Source organism: Triticum urartu, chromosome 5, assembly GCF_003073215.2.
Source record: "Triticum urartu cultivar G1812 chromosome 5, Tu2.1, whole genome shotgun sequence".
Classification (NCBI taxonomy): Eukaryota; Viridiplantae; Streptophyta; class Magnoliopsida; order Poales; family Poaceae; genus Triticum; species Triticum urartu.
Genome location: NC_053026.1, coordinates 380,765,373 through 380,790,717, shown reverse-complemented (window position 1 = coordinate 380,790,717; position 25,345 = coordinate 380,765,373). Strand labels below are relative to the sequence as shown.

General features: G+C 43.4%; 1 non-coding gene across 1 annotated transcript; it reads right to left on the bottom strand.

Annotated features, from left to right (window-relative positions):
• Positions 1-11,855: 11,855 nt before the first annotated feature.
• On the bottom strand, positions 11,856-11,928 carry TRNAK-CUU. The gene has a single exon. It is a non-coding gene; the product is annotated as a tRNA-Lys (tRNA).
• Positions 11,929-25,345: the final 13,417 nt, after the last annotated feature.

Here is a 25,345-nt window from a genome sequence, read left to right as displayed (position 1 = left end):
GTATAAGTCATGAAGAAAAGCAATAGCATCATACTAAACGATCGGGTGCTAAGCTAATGGAATGGGTCATGTCAATCAGATCATTCAACTAATGATGTGACCTCGTTAATCAAATAACAACTCATTGTTCATGGTCAGGAAACATAACCATCTTTGATTAACGAGCTAGTCAAGTAGAGGCATACTAGTGACACTTTGTTTGTCTATGTATTCACACATGTATTATGTTTCCGGTTAATACAATTCTAGAATGAATAATAAACATTTATCATGATTATAAGGAAATAAATAATAACTTTATTATTGCCTCTAGGGCATATTTCCTTCACGATGTTCTTCAACAGGGACTCCCGATGAATGTTGTGCCTTATGGGATCGAGACTAAAGGTACCATGAGTATTATTAGCTTACGGCCAAGATATCCTACAGATTACTTTAGTGCATTCAAGATTAGCGACGGATGCCTAATAGTGCAAGACTGGACCAAATGTGTGATGGAGAAGCGCAGAGAAGTACTAGGGGGCAGCAAACAGATGCGCTACCCACGATTAGGAGACAGGTTCATCTGCATGCTCCAACTTGATCAAGGAGGAGAGCTACACATGTTTTATGTTATTTTACCTAAGAGAGAGCAGCAGGAGTGATTAGCTCGCTAGAAATGAGTTTGAGGATGATGATGTGCTACACTATTACTATGATGATAAAATAGCTAGTGTTGGTGGTAATGACTATGATGATTATTATTAGCTAGTGTTAGTGGTGATTAAATAAATACTGTTGGTGGTAATGACTATGATGATGATTAAATAGCTTGTGCTGGCGGATTAGATTCAAGTGGAGGCAACATGTGGTGCACATCGAAAGTACTACTAGTCCAAATTGATCAAGTTTGGATTAGTAGTATACTTTTGACATGCACCACATATTGCCTCCACTTGAACCTAATCCACCTTCATTTGACACACTGTTATGGACATAATGATGTAAACCTCATAACTGGTATTGTACCAATATTTGTACGATGGCGCATAAATACACTAAAAATAAAAAATAAAAAAAGAATACTAGTAGCGATGGAGAGAAAACACGATGCCAGTAGTTACATTAGCAGTAGCGTGGGAGTGAACAAACGTTGCAGCTATTTGTCCTAGGAGTAGCGCGTGCGGGCACGCGTTATTGCTAAGCAATAGCTGTAGTGCCTTATTAGTAGCGCGCCTACCCGCGCTACTAGTGAGCACAAAACCAGCGCTACTGCTAGGGTTTTCCCTAGTAGTGAAAGGGCCCCATTTTTGGAGGTATCTTTGCTTCGCGTCTTGCTAAATATTTTGAGATACCTATTAGACACTATGAGATAGAAGAAAAGGTGTTGCCCCTATTTTCTTAGACTATAAAAGTATGGTAGCACATGATTTTATTTGCGATGATAAGGAGAAGAGACTCATTTATAACCTGGTATTCAGTGAAAAGACTCGTCAGATTATTACCTTGTCTGCACCTTCTTTGTTTAACATTTATTCAAGCACATACATCATCCTGCCCGATGACATTTATGCATATTGGGAGTGAACATGATCCCCAGAGCCAGAGCCAGAGCCATCTCTTGACCCTTATCGACAGTCTGTTTATCAGTGGGATCCGGAGGAGATCGCCAACCAGTGGCACCCAGAGAACACTCCTCCGTTTATCGGAGAGAGTAGCTTTGATCCATGGGCATAGAACAACTTAGGCCAAAATCCTAAGCTTGGGGGAGTACGTATTTCTCACCGACATTACATTCATGTTCACACACTCATGCCAGTTGTCGATGCTCATACTTTTTCATTGTACTATCCGTGCTAGTTTAATTTATTTTTAAGCTTTCTTCTTGTGTGTTTGAAAAACCTTAAGAAAAACCAGAAAAATTAGTTTTAGCTTTTAGCTAGTTTACTTTCCATGCTTGTAGTATTAGTAATTAAAAAGAAAACCCAAAAAGATTTCTCGTTCTTCTTTTGCTTGTTGGGAGCTTTCTCGTGTAAATAGTTTTGTTTCTTTTCTTTGGGGTCGAGAGGAGAAGACCATGATGAAAATGTTGAGTGGCTCTTATATGCATTACTGTTGATCTAACCAAGAGCCCATATTACCTTGTCTTCTCCCTTGTATTGAATGCTTGCAGATTCTAGATTAGTCCAATGCACGTGCACTATTATTATTATCCACACCGTTCGGTTGTGCAAGTGAAAGGCAATAATGACGATATATGATGGACTGATTGAGATGAGAAAAGTTGGTATGAACTCGACCTATCTTGTTTTTTGTAAATATGATTAGTTCATCGTTCATGATTCAGCCTATTATGAATGAAATGTGTTTGCAATGACAATTAGAGATTATAGTTGATTATGCCATGCTTAATTGGCTAGGAGTTTATAATGGTTTACCTTGCGTGCCAACATGCTATTAAAATGGTTGTGATGTGGTATGATAGGGTGGTATCCTCCTTTGAACGATTCGAGTGGCTTGACTTGGCACATGTTCACACATGTAGTTGAAACAAAATCAACATAGCCTCCACGATATTTATGTTCATGGTGAATAATATCCTACTCATGTTTGCCCTCAGTGTTGATTAATTTTAATGCATGTTCATGACTATTGTCGCTCTCTAGCTGGTCGCTTCACAGTCTCTTTCTAGCCTTCACTTGTACTAAGCGGGAATACTGCTTGTGCATCCACTTCCATAAACCCCCAAAGTTATTCCATATGAGTCCACTATACCTTCCTATATGCGGTATCTACCTGATGTTCCAAGTAAATTTGTATGTGCCAAACTCTAAACCTTCAAATGAAATTCTGCTTTGTATGCTCGAATAGCTCATGTATCAACTAGGGTTGTCTATATCTTCCATGCTAGGCGGGTTATTCTCAAGAGGAGTGGACTCCACCCCTCACTCACGAGAAAATGGCTGGTAACCGGTATGCCCAGTCCCATGCTTAAATTAAAATAATTGCAAACAAAACTCCCCCAGGATTGTTGTTAGTTGGAGGCACCCGTTGTTTAGGACAAGCCATGGATTGATGTTTGTTGGTGGTAGGGGGAGTATAAACTTTACCATTCTGTTTGGGAACCGCCTATAATGTGTGTAGCGTGGAAGATATCGAGATCTCTCGGTTGTTATGTTGACAATGAAAGTATACCGCTCAAAATATTATTCATCTCTACTTCAAAATCGAGCTCTGGCACCTCTACAAATCCCTGCTTCCCTCTGCGAAGGGCCTATCTATTTACTTTTATGTTGAGTCATCATCCTCTTATTAAAAAGCACCAGTTGGAGAGCACTATTGTCATTTGCATGCATTACTATTAGTTTACATTGAGTATGACTATGACTGGATCTCTTTTACCATGAATTATAATGTTTAGTCAGTCATTGATCTTCAGAGGTGCTCTGCATTTATGTTTTGCGGTCACAAAAAGGGCTAGCGAGATACCATCTTATTATATCATTTATGATTGTTTTAAGAAAGTGTTGTCATCCAAGATTTATTATTATTGCTCGCTAGTTGATTATGCCATTGATATGAGTAAACATGAGACCTAAATGTTATTGTGAATATGGTTAGTTCATAATCTTTGCTAAAAATTTGAATGCTGGCTTTACATATTTACAACAACAAGATCAAACAGAGTTTGTAAAAGTTTTTCTTTATCACTTCCAGTTTGTCAACTTAATTGCTTGAGGACAAGCAAGGGTTCAAGCTTGGGGGAGTTGATACGTCTCCATCGTATCTACTTTTCCAAACACTTTTGACCTTGTTTTGGACTCTAACTTGCATGATTTGAATGGAACTAACCCGGACTGACGATGTTTTCAGCAGAATTGCCATGGTGTTATTTTTGCGCAGAAATAAAAGTTCTCGGAATGACCTGAAACTTCACGGAGAATATTTTTGGAATATATAAAAAATACTAGCGAAAGAATCAACACCAGGGGGCCCACACCCAGTCCACGAGGGTGGGGGGTGCGCCCACCCCCTGGGGCGCGCCCCCTGCCTCATGGGCCACCTGATGCTCCACTGACCTCAACTCCAACTCTATATATTCACATTTGGGGAGAAAAAAATCAGGGAGAAGGATTCATCGCGTTATACGGAGCCGCCGCCAAGCCCTAATCTCTCTTGGGAGGGCTGATCCGGAGTTCGTTCGGGGCTCCGGAGAGGGGAATCCGTCGCCATCGTCATCATCAACCTTCCTCCATCACCAATTTCATGATGCTCACCGCCGTGCGTGAGTAATTACATCGTAGGCTTGCTGGACGGTGATGGGTTGGATGATATTTATCATGTAATCGAGTTAGTTTTGTTAGGGTTTGATCCCTAGTATCCATTATGTTCTGAGATTGATGTTGCTATGACTTTGGTATGCTTAATGCTTGTTACTAGGGCCCGAGTGCCATGATTTCAGATCTGAACCTATTGTGTTTTCATGAATATATGTGAGTTCTTGATCCTATTTTGCAAGTCAATAGTCACCTACTATGTGTTATGATCCGGTAACCCCGAAGTGACAATAATCGGGACCACTCCCGGTGATGACTATAGTTTGAGGAGTTCATGTATTCACTAAGTGCTAATGCTTTGTTCCAGTACTCTATTAAAAGGAGGCCTTAATATCCCTTAGTTTCCAATAGGACCCTGCTGCCACGGGAGGGTAGGACAAAAGATGTCATGCAAGTTCTTTTCCATAAGCACGTATGACTATATTCGAATACATGCCTACATTACATTGATGAACTGGAGTTAGTTCTGTGTCACCCTATGTTATAACTGTTGCATGAGGAATCGCATCCGACATAATTATCCATCACTGATCCATTGCCTACGAGCTTTTCACATATTGATCTTTGCTTAGTTACTTTACTGTTGCCACTGTTACAATCACTACAAAACTATTATTGTTACTTTTGCCACCATTACCGCTACTTCCATATTACTTTGCTACTAAATACTTTGCTGCAGATATTAAGTCTTTCAGGTGCAGTTGAATCGACAACTCAACTGTTAATACTTGAGAATATTCTTTGACTCCCCTTGTGTCGAATCAATAAATTTAGGTTGAATGCTCTACCCTAGAAAACTGTTGCGATCCCCTATACTTGTGGGTTATCATTCTCCCGCGCAAAAGCGGGTCATAAGTGCGGTGAGAGCTGCCATGGACTTCGGTTTTTCTTGGCCAGGTGTCGGGCGAGTCATCGCGACGCTGTGTTTAAAGGCCATGAGGGCTTCGGCATCCAGACAATCGACAATTTGGTTCTTTTTAATTAAGAACCTAGTCCAGAGCTTCCGGGCTGACTCTCCGGGTTGTTGGACTATGTGACTAAGGTCATCAGCATCTGGAGGCCGAACATAGGTACCTTAGAAGTTGTCTCTAAAGGCATCTTCCAAATCTTCCCAGCTACCAATTGATTTTTCTAGGAGGCTGTTTAGCAAGTGTCGTGTTGGTCCTTTGAGTTTTAGGGGGGAGGTACTTGATGGTGTGGAAATCGTCACCGCGAGCCATGTGGATGTGGAGAAGAAAATCTTTGATCCATACTGTGGGATCTGTCGTTCCATCGTATGATTCAATGTTCACAGGTTTAAACCCTTCTGGGAACTGGTGCTCCATTACCTCATTAGTGAAGCATAAGGGGTGTGTGGCGTCTCTGTATCAGGCGACATCACGACGTAGTTCGGTTGAAGTCTGTATGCAGTTTTCGGCCCTGGTGAGGTTATGCCTGTCGCACTAGGCCTGATGGTCGTCTACTCGCATTGGGGCACGCCCCCTTGATCCATAGATTGATCTAGCTTGGCCTACTCTGTTGTCCAGGTCCTGTCGTAGGTCATAGGTGTATCCTGGAGCCGTTGTTTCTCTGCCTCTACGGCGAGGTGGTGCGGGTTGGTGTTCGGCGTAGGTGGCCACTTTATCTCTCCTGCGTGATGGTCGGTTTGGTTCATCAGCACGGTCATGTCTTGACGGTATGGGCTCGAGGGCCTCGTCATCAAATTGTGGTAGTAGCCGACGCTTTGGATAACTCTTTGCTGGGCGTTGAAGGCCATACTCTTCGGCGGCTAGGACTTGGGTCCATCTGTCGTTGAGTGTATCATGTTCGGCTTGGATCTATTGCTGCTTCTTTTTAGGCTTCTCACAGTAGCAATTAGCTGGCGCTTAAAGCGCTCCTGCTCGAGTGGTTCCTCTGGAACGATGAAGCCTTCGTCGCCGAGGCTTACATCGTCCTCGAAGGGCGGTAGATAATTACTGTCTTCTGAGTCCTCATTCCCGACCGGATCATCGGGGTTGACTTGCCTCTCCTCCACGTCATCTTGTTTGGATGTGGGCTCGACGGGGGCTTCGGGGCCTTCAGCGTTCTCCGGAGTGTCATTGTCTCCGGTGCCAGTATTGTTGTCTTTTTCGAGACACGATTTTGAGTGGCGCCGCTGACGTTGATGTTTTGGAGGTGCCTCGGCAAGCTTGTCCTCAACCGGATCCTTCCTTCCGTCGTCGTCATCCTCTTTGGATGTGTCCACCATATACACATCATATGTGGAGGTGGCTGTCCAATGTCCGATAAACGGCGGGTCTTGGCCTTGTTCGTCTCCGGCATCGTTGTCTATGTCGTCGATGTCTTCGGAGGCGTAGTCCAGCACGTCGGTTAAATCTTCGACAGTGGCTATGAAGTGGGTGGTGGGTGGGGCGTGAAATTCCCCTCTTTCGGCCCCTAGTCCGGGCTGGACGTAATTCGGAGGTGATTCCTCTGTGATGGCGAGGGGTCACATTAAGTCCAGCGCCTCGTTTAAGAGCGAGGTTTGGATGGGGAAACGAGAGTCCGGGGGCGAGTCCGGCCTTTCAGTGATAGGAGGAACCCGGTCTGACTCCGAGTTCGCTGCAGAAACAATCGCCTCCGGATCTTTGATAGTGCGGTTTGCAGCGGAGAGTCCGGTGGGCTCCAAACTCCCAGCGAGGCCACAGGATCCACCTGGTCTCCATGCCGGACGGCCTGGCCAATGACAACCACCACATAGACCTCAGCAAGATCCTGGATGCGCTCACCGGGATACGTGGAGGAGCGCATCAGGGAGAAGAAGATAAAGTGGCTCGTCGCCAATGAAGTGGAGGCTAGTGAGGCGCTCGCGGCGGAGGCTGAAGCGGTCGGCGACGCGCTCGCAGCGTAGGCCGAAGCGGCCGGTGCCACGCCCGCATCGGCGTGGATGAGGGAGAAAGAGAGAAAAGGAGGAGAGAGAGGTGGTGGAATGGGTGGGTGGGCCCCTCTTGTTTGGATGATAGATGAGTCACCACTCGCATGCAGCAGACAAAGCCGGACGAGGAGGACACATAAAGCGTCCACTTTGTGACCCTCTCCAACTAAAATGTGATCTAATTTGAGACGGAAATGGGTTTGAATAGATACAAAATGAAAATGGGTCTCAGCGCTGGGCTGTGCTTTTTGTCCCCGTGGAATTGGGTCGCTGTGTTGGAGTTAGTTAGCTCTTACTTCCGGCTGTTTGGAGATTGTAAAGGTTTTCTTCGCCCAGGATAACTAGTAACCACTTTGCGGTGTGTTATACCAACAATTGGTATTTGTCAGTCGACATCTCACACTTCGTTACTCCATATACCATAGGCCACTATGTCCTTCGGGAAGGCGTTTGAATTCCTCTTGATTTTTTTAGGAAAAAATCCCTCCTGATTTCGGCTCTGAAAAGTAGATGTCATACATACACTTTATTTTCCCGCAAACAAAAAAATTTACATTTTTACCACTGGCTAACGGGCCGCAGCAAGCATATGGATTACCGTGCAGTAAACGGATAGGACAGCGTACGGTCACGCTTAATGTACAGCTTCAAATCTGGTTTACTCTTTCTCCGATGAGATTGCCCGGTTTAGTGGCCATTTTAAAAATTCAGGTCTGCAGGATCGGGCAGTATAATAGATGAAGGTCAGGTCGTGGATTGCGCCTGTGATCGAGAAATGCATTACATTTACCAATATGGAAGACCTGCCCATCAAACCGTTTTTATACTCTTGATCAGCTAGAATGTCTTGGCATTTTTCTAAGACAATAGAAATATAGACCTAATTATATTTTTGGGTTTTTATCGTTTATGACATCGGTTGTGTCTCACTACTCAGTTTTGCCACTAAAAATTTCAACTGCTCAAAAATGTCATCGCTTTGTTAGACACATGTTCAAAAATGCCACTCGGCACCATTATTGTGATCTCAAATCTCTTTTGCCATGTTATAATGACATAAATACCTATGAACTAGCATGCCAGCTCTCCTTCTATCTTACTACAATAAAGTGTGGGACTCACTTGATCCCAACGACGTTCTTATTTTCCTATAAAATTATTCGCTTGGTTACTCCTGACAAGTGGGGCCACACTTATCATTGTGAGATAGAGAGAACTGACATGTGGGTCTAGACTTATTTTTGTCATATAACATGGTCAATGAGTTTGATGTGGAAATAACGATGTCTAATGGCATTTTTGAGGAAACATCTAACGGAACGATGGCATTTTTGAGCAAACATCTCACGGATCGATGACATTTTTGAGTAATTATAACTTCTAATGGCAAAACTGAGTAGTGGGACACAACTAGTGACAAAAATGATAAAAACCCTATTTTTTAAAACTAGTGTGCGGCATTGATGCACACAACATCACATCTATATGGCTCGATTTGCTAAGTAAGGGCATCTCTGACGTCGTCCCTCCCTCCAACCTCTCGCAACCGTCCGGACTATGCAGTCTGGATCATGAAGTCATCCAAGGCGATCATGTATCGGTCCTCGACGCGGTACAAATGTGATTTCTCTCGCAAACCAGAGACAAATGTGGGGGGTTTTACGGGAGTCTGGACCGATCTCACACCCGCTTCTGACCGCTTCGCCCCACAAAGAAACCCCTTACCCGCGCTTTCTTCTCATGCACGCGCCACTTACCACGACACATTCATGCTGGCCTAGAGCACGGGGAGACCGGCATTGATGCCGCGATGTAACCGGTGGGGGGGGGGGGCTGAGCTGACCTACGCAGCCTCTTAGCAGTCGCCGCTTCAATGCGGACGCAGTTTCCCGAGGAACCAACTTTGGCCGATGCGCCGCATTGAAACGGCTGACCGGCCCTTCGCATGGCCTGGTCGCAACTATATAAACCGCACTCTGGAGTCGTCCACATCGCATTCTCCTCCTTCTCTCCCCTCTCCCCACCCATTTCCCTCCACATCTCCGGCGATAGGCAATTCCTGGGCCTTGGCGTCGGCAGGCGGTTCCGGGGCGGGATCTGGCGGATCATAGCAATGCCGTCATCAAACTCCGGGGCCTCATACTCATCGGCGAGCGGATCCTGAACGAATGCGGAGATCATCATCTCCTCTGGCGACGAGGAGGACCAGCAGCCGCCGCCGCCGCCGCAGTCCGCGCGCGGCAGTGCCGGGCCAGGTCTACGCTGCCATCGATGAGGAGTTCGAGGAGCAGATGGAGCTGATGCTCCGTCGCTCCATAGTCCACATCAACGGCCCATCCCCACCATCGGGGACGCTCCTCCCTGTGAAGCCGGAGCCATCATCCCCTGCACACTCACTGTCGCGTGAAGGAGGAGCGGCTCTCGCCGCCACCCTGGAGTGTCGTCAAGAAGGAGCGTCGCGTTCCGCTGCCCCTGCCCAAGGCGCGCTGTCGGATTCTCCACTACCTCGGTAGCCGCAGGGCCAGCGACAGCTGTTTGTTGTCCCGAAGTGCCATGACGGCGCAGGAGTATGTCGATCAGGAGCAGCGCCGGCGGGACAGGTGCAACGTCGCACACTGGTCCAAGTTCGCGGACTCAGACGTCTCGCCGCCACATATCTCGGCAGACCTGAACCTGGCGTACGCCGGGCCCTAGACCACTCTGTGACGACATCAGAGACGGACAAGCGCCGTCTTCGCCACCTCGACAGGGAGGTGGTCAGGGAGGTGAATTTCAGGAGCATGCATCTTTTCTTTCTTTTGCGGAAAAGCATACATCACAGATTGCCAGGGTAACATTAAGGGCACCCGCAAAAAAACATTAAGGGATAATTCATGACATACTTATTTGTCTTTCTCTAGATGACATGGGATAAATAAATGATAATCATAGTATCAAAGCCACTATGTCCTTATAGGCATCCATGCACCTGGAAACCCTAGCTGGCAGAGGCGGTCAGCGTCGATTTAATTTACGTGCTCTGGGAGCACACATAATGTTAAAAAATTAAGTGCTCTCCTCAGTGACAGCATGCATATGATTGGAGGCTAATCACTTTCACATGCCCTGGTACCGCTGGACTGGATATGCGTGAGTGGTGTCTGGTTGGCAACCATCTGGGCAAAAAGAAAAGAAAAGAGCAGCACATGGAGACACGCAATCTTTGCACCGGCGATGTCTCTCTGTCCAATCGCTGACGATGGGCCCGACTGGATATGATCTGGCGCTGATCTGGCTGGCAACAATATCAGCTGGGTGTGTGCTATGAGTGTATGTTTGTCCATCTCATGTATGTCTATCTAAAATATTGAAATGTGCATGGATATTCTGATGCGACACCTGGAACCACGTGTGTGTACATTCTGTCAGAAGCCATTTCTAGAGCCGTCGTGATGCTGGAGCAACTGCCAACTGCCAATGAAAAGACATCACTTACCATGCAACAAGATCGAAAGTAAATCATTATTTGATTCAAAGGATTTGCCAAGGTATTTTGGAGCATTCTAGCCCTTAGGATCTTTTCCCACGTGGTTTGTTTGATTCATAGATTGCAAACCATAGGAATCTTTCATTTGGACTAGATTTCACATAACATTTTCATCTACTCTAACCTTCTTGAAAGAACGGTACGCTTTTTATGCACATTCAAACATCCTCACAATCCTGTAGTATTGAAGATGGCATGCCACTCTATTTCTGCATTAGTTTTTACTCACGTGTTTTGGAAAATCATGTGAATCAAAGAGGCCCCAAGTAGGAGTGGGCATACAAAGATCCAAATGCAAGACAAGCAGGCAAAAAGAGCAAAGCTGGAGACAGTACTATTCAGGCAACAAACAAAACTCTTGTCATTGCCTGTTCTTTGAAGATTAGTGAAAGAGGCACGCCATGAGCTGTGCTGGGGGCACGATACCACTAGCACTCATGTGCGGGCGACGAATCGACTGCAGGTAAGTATTCTTCAGGTGGAGCCGATTTTTATCCACTGCCAGCTTCTTCAGATGTTGCAAAGTTCTCATCCCGTGCGGCAGTAAAAATATGGCCATCCCTTCTTGTTGTATCTTCAGATGCATGCTCCAGCTTCTGTCGCGCTCGTGAATTCCCTGCTTCGCCCCCCTTTCATGCGCGTACTTGGCCTGGTAAAAATTAATGATGAGCAACCGAAAAAGAAAACAACCGCCCACCGCCGATTTTTATCCACTGCCAGCTTCTTCAGATGTTGCAAAGTTCTCATCCCGTGCGGCAGTAAAAATATGGCCATCCCTTCTTGTTGTATCTTCAGATGCATGCTCCAGCTTCTGTCGCGCTCGTGAATTCCCTGCTTCGCCCCCCTTTCATGCGCGTACTTGGCCTGGTAAAAATTAATGATGAGCAACCGAAAAAGAAAACAACCGCCCACCGCCGATTTTTATCCACTGCCAGCTTCTTCAGATGTTGCAAAGTTCTCATCCCGTGCGGCAGTAAAAATATGGCCATCCCTTCTTGTTGTATCTTCAGATGCATGCTCCAGCTTCTGTCGCGCTCGTGAATTCCCTGCTTCGCCCCCCTTTCATGCGCGTACTTGGCCTGGTAAAAATTAATGATGAGCAACCGAAAAAGAAAACAACCGCCCACCGTGGGGCTCAAACCCACGACCACAAGGTTAAGAGCCTTGCGCTCTACCAACTGAGCTAGACGGGCCAAGATGTAAATGTGAAAAGTAGAGCGTACTTCAGTGTGTGTGCTAAGGGCAGTAAATTCTTTTGGGGGAGTGATTTACTAGCTTACTAATCATGAACTGAGATACAATCCTTATTCAAAAGGTCTTTGATGTATACTCTATCACGTGAGCCCAAGTTATACGACCCAAAAAATCTAGATTTTGTGTTTAATCATGCGGAACTTTATTTTGATCCCCACCGAAGCTTTATGGAAGGAAGGAAAAATCGCAAAAAGAAAGAAAAAACTTCTAGTCTCACATTATTTGTGATTATGGATCTGTATGGTGGTCCTGCCAGGATTTGAGGATGAGAACGTGAAAATATGTCTCAGAGGCCACTAACTTATCAAATACATTGTACTGCAAGACTGGTAGTTTCCTAACCGCGAACACGTGGTATGATATGACGGTCGTGCGCCGCATGTACATATAGGACATGCACACATGTTGAAATCGGTAGTCAAATGGAGTATGGACATGTGTCATGTTTGGCTACATGACACGTGGACCAACGGTACAGTACGACGGTAATGTCGTTAATCATACAGAACTAAACCCCTAATGAAGTGAACTCTAGGAAGAAAGGACAAATTATAAATGAAAAAGATATAATATCTTAAGACGTTTGTGAATATGGATCTTTGTGGCGGCCCTGCCCCTAGTTTTAGGAGAAGGTTGTGTCAATATGTCTCCAAGATCATCAACTCATCTTCTTCAACATCTCTTCACACAAGTTTAGGGGTCAATCCCTTGCGAATTCCGCGTCCACCAATACTATGCAGGCAACAATTTGGAAGAAGCTCTGGAAGTTACAAGTACCACGGAAAATACAAATTTTTTGTTGACGTGCCTTGCATGGAATTGTACCACTAAACTCCATTCTTGCTAATAGGCACATCCCTATTGACGGGGCGTGTCCGGTGTGCCATAGGGGTCCTGAAGACATGCGACATGTGCTGTTCCAGTGTGACTTGGCGAGAAGCATGTGGGTCGGACTAGGGCTGGCTGATCGCATTGAACATGCAGTACAAGTGGACCGATCAGGGTCAGCCATCTTAGAATTCCTCCTGTTGGAACCGGACCAACCAATGTCGATCATGCTAAGTATAAATGACAAAGAGGTAATTGTGGCCGGCTGTTAGTATCTCTGGCGGCTTCGCCGATGACACACCCACCATGATTCTTGTTCTCCTTACTTCAGGTGGCATGCCTCAATTCTAGCAATAGTGGGGAACTACATGAAATCTTTATCAAAGAAGAGGGAACCGGTGGAACACAAGTGCAAGAGACAGGAGGAAAGATTTATAAAGCTAAATGTGGATGGTTCATTCCATGCAGATTACGAGATGAGAAGGGAACCTTTATTGTAGGTTTTTGCAGATTCATTCCCTTCGTAGCCGACGTTGTTACGTGAAGGAAATATGCACTAGATGCAATAATAAAGTTATTTTTTATTTTCTTATTTCATGATAAATGTTTATTATTCATGCTAGAATTGTATTAACCGGAAACATAATACATGTGTGAATACATAGACAAACATAGTGTCACTACTATGCCTCTACTTGACTAGCTCGTTAATCAAAGATGGTTAAGTTTCCTAACCATAGACATGAGTTGTCATTTGATTAACGGGATCACATCATTAGGAGAATGATGTGATTGGCTTGACCCATTCCGTTAGCTTAGCACTTGATCGTTTAGTATGTTGCTATTGCTTTCTTCATGACTTATACATGTTCCTATGACTATGAGATTATGCAACTCCCGTTTACCGGAGGAACACTTTGTGTGCTACCAAACGTCGCAACGTAACTAGGTGATTATAAAGATGCTCTACAGGTGTCTCCAAAGGTACTTGTTGAGTTGGCGTATTTCGAGATTAGGATTTGTCACTCCAATTGTCGGAGAGGTATCTCTGGGCCCTCTCGGTAATGCACATCACTATAAGCCTTGCAAGCAATGTGACTAATGAGTTAGTTGCGGGATGATGTATTATGGAACAAGTAAAGAGACTTGCCGGTAACGAGATTGAACTAGGTATTGAGATACCGATGATCGAATCTCGGGCAAGTAACATACCGATGACAAAGGGAACAACGTATGTTGTTATGCGGTTTGGCCGATAAAGATCTTCTTAGAATATGTAGGAGCCAATATGAGCATCCAGGTTCCGCTATTGGTTATTGACCGAAGACGTGCCTCGGTCATGTCTACATAGTTCTCGAACCCGTAGGGTCCGCACGCTTAAAGTTCTGTGACGATCAGTTTTATGAGTTTATATGTTTTGATGCACCGAAGGTAGTTCGGAGTCCCGTATATGATCACGAACATGACGAGGAGTCTCGAAATGGTCGAGACATAAAGATTGATATATTGGAATCCTACATTTCGCCATCGGAAGAGTTCCAGGTGAAATCGGGATTTTACCGGAGTACCGGAGGGGTTACCGGAACCCCCCGGGGGCTAATTGGACTTGTTGGGCCATAAGGGAAAGAGAGAGGGGCCGGCCTAGGGCAGGCAGCGCGCCCCCTCCCTCTGGTCCGAATTGGACTAGGAGAGGGGGAGCGCCCCCTTTTCGTTCTCTTTCTTCCCCTTCCTTTCCTCCTCCTAGTAGGAGTAGGAAAGGGAGGAATCCTACTCCTACTAGGAGGAGGGTTCCTCCTCCTGGCGCACCAACAAGGGCCGGTCGGCCTCCCCCTTACTCCTTTATATACAGGGGCAGGGGGCACCTCTAGACACACAAGTTGATCACAAAAATCTCTCCAAGCCGTGTGCGGTGCCCCCCTCCATCATAATCCACCTCGGTCATACTGTAGCGGTGTTTAGGCGAAGCCCTGCTGTGGTAGCTTCATCAACATCGTCACCACACCATCGTGCTGACGAAACTCTTCCCCGAGCTCTACTGGATCGTGAGTTTGCGGGACGTCACCGAGCTGAACGTGTGCTGAACGCGGAGGTGTCGTACGTTCGGTACTGAGGATCGGTCGATCGTGAAGACGTACGACTACATCAACCACGTTGTCATAACGCTAACGCTTAACGGTCTACGAGGGTACGTGGACGACACTCTCCCCTCTCGTTGCTATGCATCACCATGATCCTGCGTGTGCATAGGATTTTTTTAAAATTACTACGTTCCCCAACATTACGGTCGAAGCAATGGCAATGCGAGATGGTTTAAATTTGGCGAACTTCTAGGGTTTTAATAGGGTAGAAGCAGAGTCAGATTCTTTGAGTGTCATCAACTCTTGCTGAGGACAAGACCAGTGTTGGGATGCAGCAGTGACTGTCTTTGTTGAGTGCATAGATAAGGCTACTTCTATAGGAAAGGTCATCTTTACTCATTGTTTTCGTGAAGCAAACTCGGTTGCTCATGAGCTAGCAAAGTTTAGTTTCTGTAACAAAGTTGAGGCCAGTTGGACTAATGAACCTCATGAGTTCTTAGTTAGCCAATTGGTGAACTATGTAATTATTATTTGAGTTTAATAAAGCTAGCCATGATGGCCTTTCCTAAAAAAACATCTCTGCACTTTTCTAGGATACAAGGGAAGTACTCCCTTTCTAAACCCATCTTATCTTTGGGTCAATTTTACATTGAAAGTCCACAATGTTAATTACCTTGTTTTCTTAATAGCATCTATTTCGCTAATTTTGAGATGGTTCTAGAAAAAACAATTGTGAATCACTTTATCATTATATATTGTTACTTGCTACGGTGGACAAGCGGGATTACAACTTTTGTAAATTAAATATCACTGCGGATGTTGACTCTATTTTCCTACTTTCTTATGTCATCAGTCATTTATCTCACCTAATATACTGATTTCTAATTTCTCTGCTATTAGATATTGTTACTTACTACGATGGACACATGTGGCTACAACTATTGTGAATTATATGTTACACAACAACTTGACTCCCTTGTAGGGGAACATATATAGTGCTCGCATAGCTCTAGCATGCCTCCAGACTATGGTACTACAATATTAATGATACGTCTCCGCCGTATCTACTTTTCCAAATACTTTTGCCCTTGTTTTGGACTCTAACTTGCATGATTTGAATGGAACTAACCCGGACTGACGCTGTCTTCAGCAGAATTACCATGGTGTTATTTATGTGCAGAAACAAATGTTCTCGGAATGACCTGAAACTTCACGGAGCAACTTTTTGGAAAATATAAAAAATACCTGCAAAAGATGAAGGCCAGGGGGACCACCACCTGTCCACGAGGGTGGGGGGCGCGCCCCCCTACCTCGTGGGCCCCCTGGAGCTCCTCCAACTCCAACTCCAACTCTATATATTGTGTTTCGGGGAGAAAAAAATAAGAGAGAAGAATTCATCGCGTTTTATGATATGGAGCCGCCGCTAAGCCCTAAAACCTCTCGGGAGGGCTGATCCGAAGTCCGTTCGGGGCTCCGGAGAGGGGAATCCGTCGCCATCGTATCATCAACCATCCTCCATCACCAATTTCATGATGCTCACCGCCGTGCGTGAGTAATTCCATCGTAGGCTTGCTGGACGGTGATGGGTTGGATGGATCTATCATGTAATCGAGTTAGTTTTGTTAGGGTTTGATCCCTAGTATCCACTATGTTCTGAGATTGATGTTGCTATGACTTTGCTATGCTTAATGCTTGTCACTAGGGCCCGAGTGCCATGATTTCAGATCCGAACCTATTATGTTTTCATCAATATATGAGAGTTCTTGATCCTATCTTGCAAGTCTATAGTCACCTATTATGTTTTATGATCCGTTAACCCCGAAGTGACAATAATCGATATACTTACCGGTGATGACCGTAGTTTGAGGAGTTCATGTATTCACTATGTGTTAATGCTTTGCTTCGATACTCTATTAAAAGGAGGCCTTAATATCCCTTAGTTTCCATAAGGACCCCGCTGCCACGGGAGGGTAGGACAAAAGATGTCATGCAAGTTCTTTTCCATAAGCACGTATGACTATATTCGGAATACATGCCTACATTACATTGATGAACTGGAGCTAGTTCTGTGTCACCCTAGGTTATGACTGTTACATGATGAACCGCATCCAGCATAATTCTCCATCACCGATCCATTGCCTACGAGCTTTCCATATATTGTTCTTCGCTTATTTACTTTTCCGTTGCTATTGCTATCATCACTACAAAATACCAAAAACATTACTTTTGTTACTGTTACCTTTTGCTACCATTACCACTACTATCATATTACTTGCTACTAAATACTTTGCTACAGATACTAAGTTTCCAGGTGTGGTTGAATTGACAACTCAGCTGCTAATACTTGAGAATATTCTTTGGCTCCCCTTGTGTCAAATCAATAAATTTGGGTTGAATACTTTACCCTCGAAAACTGTTGCGATCCCGTATACTTGTGGGTTATCAATTAACATCTTCAAAATTTTAAATTTGTTGGAGTTCATTGGGACAATGTGTGATGAGGACATACCACCACGGTTACATACAAACCCCGGCGCTACACATGTTTGATAACCCACAAGTATAGGGGATCACAACAGTTTTTGAGGGTAGAGTATTCCCCAAATTTATTGATTCGACACAAGGGGAGCCAAAGAATATTCTCAAGTATTAGCAGCTGAGTTGTCAATTCAACCACACCTGGAAACTTAATATCTGCAGCAAGGTATTTAGTAGCAAAGTAATATGATCGTAATGGTAACGGTAGCAGTTTTGGTTTTGTAGTAATTGTAACAGTGGCAACGGAAAAGTAAATAAGCGAAGATCAATGTATGAAAAGCTCGTAGGCAATGGATCAGTGATTCACCTTCTGTTTTAAGTAAGCTTGCGACACCTAAACCTGCTTCTGTTATTCGTTCTGATATGTCGCATGTTATTGATGATGCCACTTCTGCTATGCATGATACTTATGATGAAACTACTTCTATGCTTGATACTACTGTGCCACTTGGTGAATTTCTTGATGAACAACTTGCTAGGGCTAGAGAGATTGAAAATATTGAATCTGATAATACTAATGAAATTGATGATGAAGATTTGCCTGTTATTCCTGAGGGTTATGTTTTTGATAAAGAAGCTTCTTTAGCTATTTTAGCTTGCAACGGTAGATACGAACTTAAGAGGTTATTAGCTAAATGGAACAAGCAATCTCTAAATGCTAGAATGAAACCTGACCCTGCTTTTGCTACTTCACCTATCTGTGTTACCGATAAGGATTATGAATTCTCTATTGATCCTGATATAATTACTTTGGTTGAATCTGATCCTTTTCATGGCTATGAATCTGAAACTGTTGTGGCACATCTTACTAAATTAAATGATATAGCAACACTATTCACTACTGATGAGAGAACTCGCTACTTTTATATCCGTAAAATATTTCTGTTCTCACTAAAGGGTGATGCTAAGATATGGTTTAATTCTCTTGATCCTGGTTGTGTGCGTAGTCCCCAGGATATGATTTATTACTTCTCTGCTAAATATTTCCCTGCTCATAAGAAACAAGCTGCTTTAAGGGATATATATAATTTTGTGCAAATTGAAGAAGAGAGTCTCCCACAAGCTTGGGGGAGGCTTCTCCAATTACTTAATGCTTTGCCTGATCATCCTCTTAAGAAAAATGAAATACTTGATATCTTTTATAATGGACTAACCGATGCCTCCAGAGATTACCTGGATAGTTGTGCTGGTTCTGTTTTCAAGGAAAGAACACCGGATGAAGATGAAATTCTATTGAATAATATGTTGACAAATGAAAATAATTGGACACCTCCGGAGCCAATTCCTGAGCCTATTCCTAAACCCACTCCGAAGAAGAGGGGTATTCTATTTCTTAGTCCTGAAGATATGCAAGAGGCAAAGAAATCTATGAAAGAAAAAGGTATTAAAGCTGAAGATATTAAGAATTTACCTCCCATTGAAGAAATACATGGTCTTAATCTACCGCATGTTGAAGAAACATATGATCTTAATCCTTTACCTATTGAAGAAACTCATGGTCTTGATAACCCGACATAGGTAGTAAAGGTAAATTCTCTCTATAGATATGATAAAGCTGAAATCCCATTTACTAAGTTTGCTAGCCCATGCTTAGATGAGTTTGATAAATTTATGGTTAAGCAAGAAGATTTTAATGCTTATTTTGGTAGACAATTGAAATACAATTCAAATATGCTTGAACACTTGGGTGATTATATGGCTAATGTCAAAGGTGAACTTAAACTTATTAGTAAACATGCTTCTGTGGTTACCACTCAAGTAGAACAAGTACTTAAAGCTCAAAATGATTTGCTCAATGAATTTAATAGTAAGAATAATGATAATGTTGTTATAGTGGCTACTAGAACTGGCAGAATGACTCAGGAACCTTTGTATCCTGAAGGCCACCCTAAGAGAATTGAGCAAGATTCTCAGAGAAATAATGTAGATGCACCTAGTCCTTCTAAAAGGAAGAAAAAGAAAAATGATAGGACTTTGCATGCTTCTAGTGAACCTATTACTGAAACACCTGAGAATCCAAATGATATTTCTATTTCTGATGCTGAAACTCAATCTGGTAATGAACCTGAAACTAGTGATAATGTTAATGATAATGTTCATGATGATGCTCAACCTAGTAATGATAATGATATAGAAATTGAACCTGCTGTTGATCTTGATAACCCACAATCAAAGAATCAACGTTATGATAAGAAAGACTTTGTTGCTAGGAAACATGGTAAAGAAAGAGAACCATGGGTTCAGAAACCCATGCCTTTTCCTCCCAAACCATCCAAGAAAAAGGATGATGAGGATTTTGAGCGCTTTGCTGAAATGATTAGACCTATCTTTTTGCGTATGCGATTAACTGATATGCTCAAAATGAATCCTTATGCTAAGTATATGAAAGAAATTGTTACAAATAAAAGAAAGATACCGGAAGCTGAAATTTCCACCATGCTTGCTAATTATACCTTTAAGGGTGGAATACCAAAGAAACTTGGAGATCCATGAGTACCAACTATACCATGATCCATTAAAAGAAACTATGTTAAAACTGCTTTATGTGATCTTGGAGCCGGTGTTAGTGTTATGCCTCTCTATTTATATTGTAGACTTGATTTGAATAAGTTGACGCCTATTGAAATATCTTTGCAAATGGCTGATAAATCAACTGCTATACCTGTCGGTATTTGTGAGGATGTGCCTGTTGTAGTTGCAAACGTTACTATTTTAACGGACTTTGTTATTCTTGATATTCCCGAGGATGATAGTATGTCTATTATTCTTGGAAGACCCTTTTTGAATACTGCAGGGGCTGTTATTGATTGCACTAAAGGCAATGTCACTTTTCATGTTAATGGTAATGAGCATACGGTACACTTTTCGAGGAAACAACCTCAAGTTCATAGTATCAACTCTATTGGAAAAATCCCATCGATTATATTTGGAGGTTTTGAATTTCCTCTTCCTACTGTCAAGAAGAAATATGATATTCTTATTATTGGGGACATGCATATCCCTATTGAGGTAACATAGTGTTATTCGAAATTTCTCTGGTTCCATGTTATTCGGAATGAGTTCGTTAACAAGACTTGATCAACCTTGTTAGTGGATTCCTTTTGATGAGCATGAGATGGATGAAACTGGAAGGCACAACCTTATGTACCCTCCTTTTACTTTCTTTTATTTATATAAATAATATAAAAATAGTATTTTTCTGTCTGTTAACTGATTATCCGTGCAATATAAAAATGCCCCGAAAATAAAAGTTCTCCAAATGCCCTGAAATTTAAATATGAATTTTTCTAGAATATTTGAGAATATTAGGCACTGAGAACACAGCATGGGGGGTCAACCACCTGCCCACGAGGGTGGAGGGCGCGCCCTACCCCCCTGGGCGCGCCCCCCTGCCTCATGGGCCCACGGTGGCCCTCCTCCACTTATCCTTTCACCCACACACTCCTTCTTCCTCCCCCAAACACGAATAACCAGCTCAAACCCGAGTCCAAGCTCATTTTGCTGCCATTTTCGATCTCATTGCTAAAAGCACCTCTCACAAAACTGCTTGGGGAGATTGTTCCTTGATATGTGACTCCTCCATTGGTCCAATTAGTTTTTGTTCTAGTGCTTTATTCATTGCAAATTTTGGCTGCCTATGACCATGTTCTTGAGCTTGCATGTCAAATTTGTATGGTTCCAAGTAGTTTTGATGCATGATATAGGCCCTAGGCACTTGTAGGAGTAGTTGCTATCAATATTATTGAGTTTGGTTTACTTTTATTTTGAAGTTACTAAAAATTTACAGAATTTTTCAGAGGAAGAAAAATTCTTAGTAAAATGTTCCAAGGTGGTTCCTCAAGGAAGCAAGGACCCAGGCTTGCAATGCGTGATGCTGATGAAGAGCCACCAAGAGACGCTCCAGTGCGTCCTTGTGAGTGGCCTTCTAAAAATTTTATGGATCGAGCAGGAATTAAAGAAGAATTCAACGCATATTTGCGTCATGCCGATCTTGTCAGCTTTGAGGAAGAGAAGTGCAGCCAGTATCACAATCTCACTAGTACCTTTGTGAGGAGGTTTGAATTTTCATCTTCACGTAATTCTCCAACTGTCTTGTTTGATCTTTATGAAAATTCTTATACTATGGACTTAGAGGATTTTACCACTGCTTGCAAACTTCCACAATGGGGTAGTATAAGGGATCCTCGCAAATCTGAATTTAGAGATTTTTTTGCTAGCATAACTGTGGGAGAATCTAGAGATATAACACAAGCTACCATAGGGAGCATTCACTTTCCTGCTATACATTATTTTGCTCTCTTCATAGGTAGATGCATTAATGGTAAAGATGAGGCATGTCACATGTGTGTCCCTGACCTCAGTATTCTTAGGAGTGCTGTGTTAGGAGACAAATCTTATAATTTGGGAGCCATTGTTGCACGTAGGTTGCATCTTAATAGATTTAATGGAGATTTCTTTGGAGGAATTTATGCAACCCGCATAGCTAATTTTCTTGGTGTAGCCATACGCGAAGATGATATTGAATTACCACCTGCTTACCTAGACTTTAATGCTATGGTTCACCACCAGTTTGTCGAGAGAAATGAATCACCTCTCCAGTATCGACTAATCTTTGACAGACGCTGTGTTGTCCATATTACTCTCCCTGCTCCTGCCTTCTTTGATCATTAGGCAAAAGGCAAATATGTTATTACCAGAGAGGAGGCAGATGAGTATGAGAGGAGAGCGGAGGCCGCTCGTCGCCACGCTGCATCTCAGGAGGTGATAGCCGCTGCATCTCAGTACGACCCCAACTACTATTATGGATATCCGCCAGGCCAGCCGTGGCCATAGACCAACTTAGGCCAAAAGCCTAAGCTTGGGGGAGTATGTATTTCTCACCGACATTACATTTATGTTCACACACTTATTGCTAGATGTCGGTGCTCATACTTTTTCATTGTATCATCCATGCTAGTTTAATTTCCTTTTTATGCTTTCTTCTTGTGCATTTGATAAACCTTAAGAAAAACCAAAAAAAATAGTTGTAGATTTTAATTAGTTTACTTTCCATGCCTGTAGTAGTAATTAAAAAGAAAACCCAAAAAGATTTCCTGTTCTTCTTTTACTTGTTGGGAGCTCTCCCATGTAAATAGTTTTATTTCTTTTCTTTTCTTTGGGGGTCGATAGGAGAAGAGCATAATTAAATTGTTGAAGTTGCTCTTGTATGCATACTTGTTGATCTGACAAAGGAGCCCATATTGCCTTGTCTTCTCCTGTTTATTGAATTCTTGCAGATTCCAGCTTAGTCCAATGCACATGCACTATTATTATTATTCACATCGTTCGGTCGTGCAAGTGAAAGGTGTAAGTGCATCTAGTGCCACCCCTAGTTGGTTTTGGAGTATTGACGACAAACCTAGTTGAGGGACTAACATGTTTGTGAGAATTGCAGGAAAACACAGGTAGAAGTCCCTCATTGATTCGGTTTTATTACCAGAGATGACCCCTAAAAGTGTACGAAGACATTGAAGACAATGGTGGTTTATGAAGATATTCATATTGAAGACAATGACATGAGAAGACTCCCTATGAAGCTTATGGAACTCGAAGACTTAGAACCTTCGTAGTTTTATTTCATTTATGTTGTGTCATAGGAATCACCGTACTGTTAAATGGGGTCCAAAAGAACCAGTCAGAATGACTGTAGTGATGGCTAATTCAAATCCTATATCTTCAAGCGAAGACTTTGAGAGAAAATCTTGTCCAAAGTCAGACAAGTCAGCTTTACTTGTAGCCCAAGTAAAGTTGTCATGTGAGTTCAAAATTCGACCGTTGGTACACGTGTCAGTTCCTTAGTGACCCAGGGTCATTTCGGACAGATCAGGTCGGGTTGCCAAGTGGCTATAAATAGTCCACCCCCCACAACCTTAAACGGTTGGCTGCTCAGATTTCAGTGCACGGCTTTTGTCGTTTGAGAGCAACCCACCTCGAAGCCTTTGAGAGAAAAATTCCTAGTGAGGAGAAAATCCCTAACCACCCAGAGCCAGAGTAAATTGGGCATCACTTAAGTCTTTGTGTCTGTGTGACTTGAAGACTTATTACACTTGAGGACTGTGCATCCTCCAGACAGTTAGGCGTCGCGTTCTGAGCATCCAAGAGAAATTGTGGATTGCCAGTGAACGAAGTCTGTGAAGGTTTGGGAGTCTACCTTGAAGACTTACCTGAGTGATTGAGCGAGGTCTGTGTGGCCTTAGACCTTAGCTCAAGGAGAAAACGGTGAGGACTGGGTGTCTTGGACTAAGTGTCCTTGACTGGGTGTCCGGGACTGTGTGTCCTTTGGTTTAAATACCTAGCCGCTCCAACCAGACGTACAGTTGTCACAGCAACTGGAACTGGTCCAACAAATCATTGTCTTCAACGTGTCACTGGTTTCATCTTCACTTCCCTTCACTTACAGTTATTCATTGTGAAGCCATTGCATGCTTGCTTTATCTTTTGTCTTCACAACATGAATGTATGATCTGTTCGGCTTCATAACTTCTTCCTACCTGATCCTTATTACACTGAAGCTGTTTGTCATTGCGCTTTCACTCTATTGAATACATGGACCATGGCTGGCCTAGTGTAATCTAACTTCCGCTGCATAGTAATAGGTACTTCACTGTTTGTCTTCATAACTCTCTCACATTTTGAAGACTTTCATAAAAATCGCCTATTCACCCCCCCTCTAGTCGATATAACGCACTTTCAATTGGTATCAGAGCGAGGTGCTCCCTTGTTCTGTGTGATTCGGTTTAACCACCTGGAGTTTTAGCTATGTCGACTGCAGGGATAATCAAAGTCTCCGCTGCTTGCCCCGTCTTCGATGGAACTGAATATCCCTACTGGAAGAATAAGATGCGCATGCATCTTGAAGCCATTGATGTCGACCTATGGTATGTCGTCGAGAACGGCGTTCCCAAGGCTGGAGAAGGTGTCATTGCTACTGATGTCAAGAAGTTCGTTCAACTGGACTCTACTGCCAAGAATATCATCTGTGGTCATCTGACCAAAGGACAGTATGGCCGTGTGAGTGCCTTGAAGACATCAAAGCTAGTCTGGGACTGGCTCTCCAAGGTCAATGAAGGCATCTCAACCCAGAGAGATCAAAGAATCAGTGTTCTTCGCAACCTCTTCAACCGCTTCAAGCGAAATGACAATGAGAATGTCCAGCACACATTTGACCGGCTCACTGACATCACAAATGAGCTTCAAGCCCTCGGCGCCACTGAGATCACCAAACATGAAATCGTCAAGACGCTGCTGAGATCACTTGATAGTTCGTTTGACATCCTGGCCCTGATGATTCAAGAACGTCCTGATTTCAAGACACTCGATCCGTCTGACATACTTGAGAGGCTCAACACACATGAGTTTCAGCTTTCTGAGAAAAGAGATATCTACGGTCCAAACTATGGGCGAACTCGTGCCTTGAAGGCAAAAGCTGTCTCCTCATCTGAAGAAGAATCTGACTGCAGTTCTGATGATCCTGAAGACATTGGAAGAGAACTTGCAATGCTAGTGAAGAAGTTTCAAAAATTCACCAAGAAGAAAGGCTTCAGAAAATCTTCACGATCAAGCTCAAGGAACGATGAAGCTTCTGCTCATGACTACAAGAAGAAAACATGTCACAAGTGCAAGAAAACTGGGCACTTCATCTCTGAGTGTCCACAGTGGGACAATGAGAACAGAAGGAAGAAGAACAGCAAGGAATATGATTCTGACGACAAGAAGAAGAAGAAACACTCAAAGTCTTCTTCCAAGTCTTCATCAAAGTCTTCATCACACAAGAAGAGCTCATCTGGCAAGGCACGTGCGTTTGTTGGAAAGGAGATGGATTCAGAAGAGGAGTCCGCATCTGAGGAGGCAGAGGTGGAGTCTGAGGAGGAGT